At 45.0% G+C, this 5,281-nt stretch overlaps 1 long non-coding RNA gene across 1 annotated transcript; it reads right to left on the reverse strand.

The window, feature by feature from the left end:
• Positions 1–816: 816 nt before the first annotated feature.
• LOC120025168 lies at positions 817–1,280 on the reverse strand. The gene is made up of 3 exons (XR_005472970.1): positions 1,238–1,280; positions 1,024–1,128; positions 817–905 (listed from the first exon to the last, which is right to left on the reverse strand). It is a non-coding gene; the product is annotated as an uncharacterized LOC120025168 (long non-coding RNA).
• Positions 1,281–5,281: the final 4,001 nt, after the last annotated feature.

Here is a 5,281-nt window from a genome sequence, read left to right on the forward strand (position 1 = left end):
CATGGGTGTTAAAGGCTGGCTTAGAGGTGTAGGTGGTGCAGAATTAAACCTAGGGCTCTCGTTCTGTACATTGTGATCAAGACCTTCCCGCTCCAGATTTGATAGACATTTGTTCAGCTGTTCAAAAACATCGTATTGGGTTTCAGACTCTTCGAACATGGGTGTTAAAGGATGGCTTAGAGGTGTAGGGGGTGCAGAATTAAACCTAGGGCTCTCGTTCATCTGGGTAATTAAAGATATGATTGATTCGGGTATCTGTGATAACCTGTTTTCATCGGCAGACCCTGACTCATTCATACGTGTAATAATTTCAATGAGTTCGGAGGGAATCTGGGATAATAGGTTTTCATCTATAGCCCCTATGTCAATTAGCCCAGAATCATTCATATGGTTAATTATATCTTGGAGCTCTGTAGGGATTTCCGCTAAGAGGGTTTCAATTGTCTCGCTTAGGTCTATAGGGGGCGCCATTTCTCTACTTAAGGATGTGTGTGCTTGTGTTTTTTACATATGTGTTTTTTAACGGAGGTATTTGCTTGTTTTAACCCTACTGTTGTTTAACATGCGGGGAAGCTCTCTACGCCAGAATGACACATCCTGATTGTATTGATGTTCGAATAGAATACCCATACGACGTTGAAGTAAAGCCTTTCGTGATTTTAAACCCTGTGTAAAAGCCTTGAAAAGCACGGCTTGGTCTATTTCACAAGAGGCTGTTGCCCCACCAGAATTGGCCGCTTCAATAAGGTTGGCCACTTCACAGAACATCAAATCGTCTACCTCAGAAATGTCATTTAAAACTTTGAAATCATCAGGCTTCGCTGTTCTGGTGACTGGGGTCTTTGGCGCCTCCTCGGGATCTAGATGTGTAGCTTCTTGGATGTCTTTATAAGCCGGCGAGGAGTCTGCATTAAAAATAATACATACAGAAAAATAGGTTATTAACCCTAAAATATGTTTGATAAAAATGTAAAATACATTTCAGATATAAGCCTATATATTAACAATACATTAATTAAATACCTCGGCTTTTTTGAAGAGGGCTGTTCTGAAGAAGCTCTGAGAACTCGGGAACATGTCTTTGGGCAACCCTAATTATAGCATCTGCCTGGTCTGTAGCTTGTGAGCCTGAAAAAAAAAAAAAAAAAAAAACAGCATTAGGCCATGTTTAAACATATTATTTTATATATTCAGGCATAAAAATAAAATATATATATAAATGATAATTGATTCATACCTTGTCCTTGTAACGCTGTCTCGTGAATACCCTCCCAGTAGTATTGTTCGGGTGAAGCAGACCTGTGGATCTGGGCACTGATTGTCCGTTGGTGTTTAATAGGGGGCGCCCAACGGTCCTGGCTCAGGGGAGTTGACCTGCCGTTTAAAGTCTCTGTTTGCGGCTTGTGTGTAAATACATCCTGGGAGTAGGGCAAAATTGTCTCGTAGGCATATCCTTCACAGAAACCGTGTAGACTCCCTATGGCACCCCTTCTAGGATGTATTTCCGCTGTAAACACATAAAATAACTTTTAATATAAGATGCCGACACTTTTTGTTTTTTAAGGTATAAATATTCTTACGGAATTCTTGGATCTTACTTACTACAATTCAGGGTCGGCGTTGGGATGTAAGCAATTTGTTCCGGAGACCCTACGGCCGGTTCGAGTTCAGTTATATCTCGGAGAATCTGCGTGAAGGTTTGAGAATCTAAAAAAAAAAAAAACATTAGATAATACTAAAGCTCTAATCATTTTAGCTAATATTGACATTTTATACGTTAAGAATCCGGGCCCTAAGGCCTGTTTAATATTTCTATAACATACAACGTTTTCAAACAATTCCCCAGAACAAACAAATCTAATATATAGCATATGTAAATATTTATTTCAAGAACTAACCTTCAGAAATATCCATGAGGAGGTTTTTCCCAGATTATCTTTTTTAACGGGGTCCGTCCGATAACTATTCCTGGGGGAATGCTGTAGGGTAAATGCGCTAAAACGAGGCTAACAGGGGGACCTGTTTTGCTTAGCTTTTGTAGCCGTCTGACTCTAGTGGTGTCGTATTTTTTCGCGCTAAAACCGCCTCAAAGTTATCTTTGAAGCCTAAGGCATGTGGTTCAAACACCTGCCATTTGGTTCAAACATAGGGTATTGGGGGGGTGTCTAAACATTAGGTATCTTTTGATATTCTAAAATCTCCGGGGGCTAGCATCTAGATGCTGGGGTGGGGAGGTCTCGAGATCGCTGGGCTGAATGACTTTTAGGCATCTGTTTTGCCAGATAGTGTAAACCTTGGTTTCAAACGACCCCATGCATAGAGAGCCTTGAGCGCAGATGCAAGGGTATTTTTTTAACAAACACCTCGCCCCCTTTTTCTGTTTTTGAAACACACACACACACACAGCCACTACAGCACACGCACGCACATACGCGCGCACATGGCTTTTTTCCGCAAGTTTTTGGGCTAAGAGTGAACAAACTAACGAGTTCATGACGTGGTGAGATTCTGCTTTTAAAACCATTTATTTCATTCAAAATATTTAGTACATACATTTTATAGCCTTACATTATTAAGGTCTTTTACGCAGCCTTTCTTACAGATCCAGGGATCTGATGCAACCATCCCCCATTATCAGTGTCCAGTTGGCCATCAAAATGCCGGGATCTCTTGCAAGGTTCATCAACACTTGGTAAGTTTTCACTCCAGGGGTAGATCCGACGTCGGGCCTTTTGGTCTTGACTCTGTCTCAAGGAAAGCCTCGCCCAGCGCTGTAACTGTTCACCATTTTGGAAGAGAATGTCCAGCTTATTCATAAGGGTTATGAAAATTGGATAATCCACCCATTTAAAACTAAACACAGGAATAAAAAAGTTTACATGTTTGCGTGCTCTGGAAGCTACAGGAGAATTGACAGACTTTGTAGCATTAGACTTATCATAAAGGTCACAGGCTAAAATTGTCACTTTGTTGTCAGGGCTATAGTCCATTGAAGCAATTCTTAGAGCCTTGAGATCACTGCGGCCGCAGACCTGTTCTTCCAACGCATATCCTGGCACATTTGTACCACTCAGGACCTGTTCAATTTTACAAAGCGCCAGCCTGATGTTTAGCCATTCTCTCATCCCCAGAGCCGGGGGAAAACTCCCAGGTTTTGCCGGATAAAGGGGTTTGGGTCCACTGTCTGTGAATATCTTTACCGTAGAATCCTCCGGGTGGAATATGTAAGACATGTGGCCCTCACTCGTACCCAAAAATCCTTTAAAACATTCTGGAGCTTCACACAGAACTTTTTCAAGGCTTTGGTCACTGGGTTCATGACAAGCCGTGCATAACATCCCTAAAATTGGCATAGGTGTCATTTTTGTTTAATATTCAGGGGGGTTATCATGTACAGGCTTAAACAGGTATTGTTCAGGCGCTTTATAAGGCTTCTGCAAAGCCAGCCTCTTTGAAAGGGGCATTAACCACCCCCAAACCGTGAGAAACAGGTTGACCTGACACCTGGTCACTTACTCAACCCTACCCCCCTAACCACCACGATGTCCTGACCTGAAACCCAAATATTGGCATGCACCCTTCTACATGACATAGGGTCATAAATCATTACATAGGGTCATAAATCAGGCTTGGGTCATAAATCATTACCGGTTGACCTGACAACTGGACCCTTACCCAAAGACCCCCACCTAACCATCAGGATGTCCTGACAGGCAGCCCCTTAGGTTCACATAGCGGTCACATAGGTTCACATAGGGTCATCCATCAAATTTTGACGTGTGACATCTACTTTAATCTCTCTGGCATGAGGACGGCAGATATGGACAGGGCAATAAATTGCAATGTCTGTACTGTGAGACACCTAAGACACGCTACAGGGAGACAGGACGGACAGCTGATCATCCTCGCAGTGGCAGACCACGTGTAATAACACCTGCACAGGATCGGTACATCCGAACATCACACCTGCGGGACAGTTACAGGAAGGCAACAACAACTGTCCGAATTACCCCAGGAAAGCACAATCCCTCCATCAGTGCTCAGACTGTCCGCTGAGAGAGGCTGGACTGAGGGCTTGTAGGCCTGTTGTAAAGGCAGGTCCTCACCAGACATCACCGCCAACATCACCTTTGGGCACAAACCCACCGTCGCTGGACCAGACAGGACTGGCAAAAAGTGCTTTTCACTGACGAGTCACAGTTTTGTCTAACCAGGGGTGATGGTCGGATTCGCGTTTATCGTCGAAGGAATGAGCATTACCTCGAGGCCGGTACTCTGGAGCGGGATCGATTTGGAGGTGGAGGGTCCGTCATGGTCTGGGGCAGTGTGTCACAGCATCATCGGACTGAGCTTGTTGTCATTGCAGGCAATCTCAACACTGTGCGTTACAGGGGAGACATCCTCCTTCCTCATGTGGTACCCTTCCTGCAGGCTCATCCTGACCTGACCCTCCATCATGACAATGCCAACCGCAATACTGCTCATTCTGTGTGTGAATTCCTGCAAGACAGGAATGTCAGTGTTCTGCCATGGCCAGCGAATAGTCCTGATCTCAATCCCATTGAGCGCGTCTGCATCCTGTTGGATCGGAGGGTAAGGGCTAGGGCCATTCCCCCCAGAAATGTCCGGGAACTTGCAGGTGCCTTGGTGGAAGAGTGGGGTAACATCTCACAGCAAGAACTGGCAAATCTGGTGCAGTCCACGAGAAGGAGATGCACTGCAGTACTTAAACCGCAATAAAAATGGCCTTCTTTAGACTAGTTGAGTATCTGGAGCATCAGCATTTGTGGGTTCGATTACAGTCTCAAAATGGCCAGAAACAAAGAACTTTCTTCTGAAAGTCGTCAGTCTATTTTTGTTCTGAGAAATTAAGGCTATTCCATGCGAGAAATTGCCAAGAAACTGAATATCTCATACAACAAGGTTTGACTGCGGGGCAGGTAATTCCAGTACCTGGTTGACTGGGAGGGTTATGGCCCAGAGGAGAGGTGCTAGGGCCCCGCTAGGGACATCCTGGATCCAGTTCTCATCGCTGAGTTACACCGCCGGCACCCCGGTCAACCAGGTATGCGCCCATGTAGGACGCCAGGTTGCACCCCTAGAGGGGGGGTGGGGGGTGGGGTACTGTCACCCCCTGATCTCTTTCACCTGTCTTTGTGCTCGTCTCCACCCCCCAACAGGTGTCTCCCATCTCCCCTCATTATCCCCTGTGTATTTATACCTGTGTTTTCCGTTTGTCTGTTGCCAGTTCGTCTTGTCCTACCAGTGTGTTCCTGTGTTT

The sequence above is a fragment of the Salvelinus namaycush genome, chromosome 30, assembly GCF_016432855.1.
Source record: "Salvelinus namaycush isolate Seneca chromosome 30, SaNama_1.0, whole genome shotgun sequence".
Taxonomy (NCBI): Eukaryota; Metazoa; Chordata; class Actinopteri; order Salmoniformes; family Salmonidae; genus Salvelinus; species Salvelinus namaycush.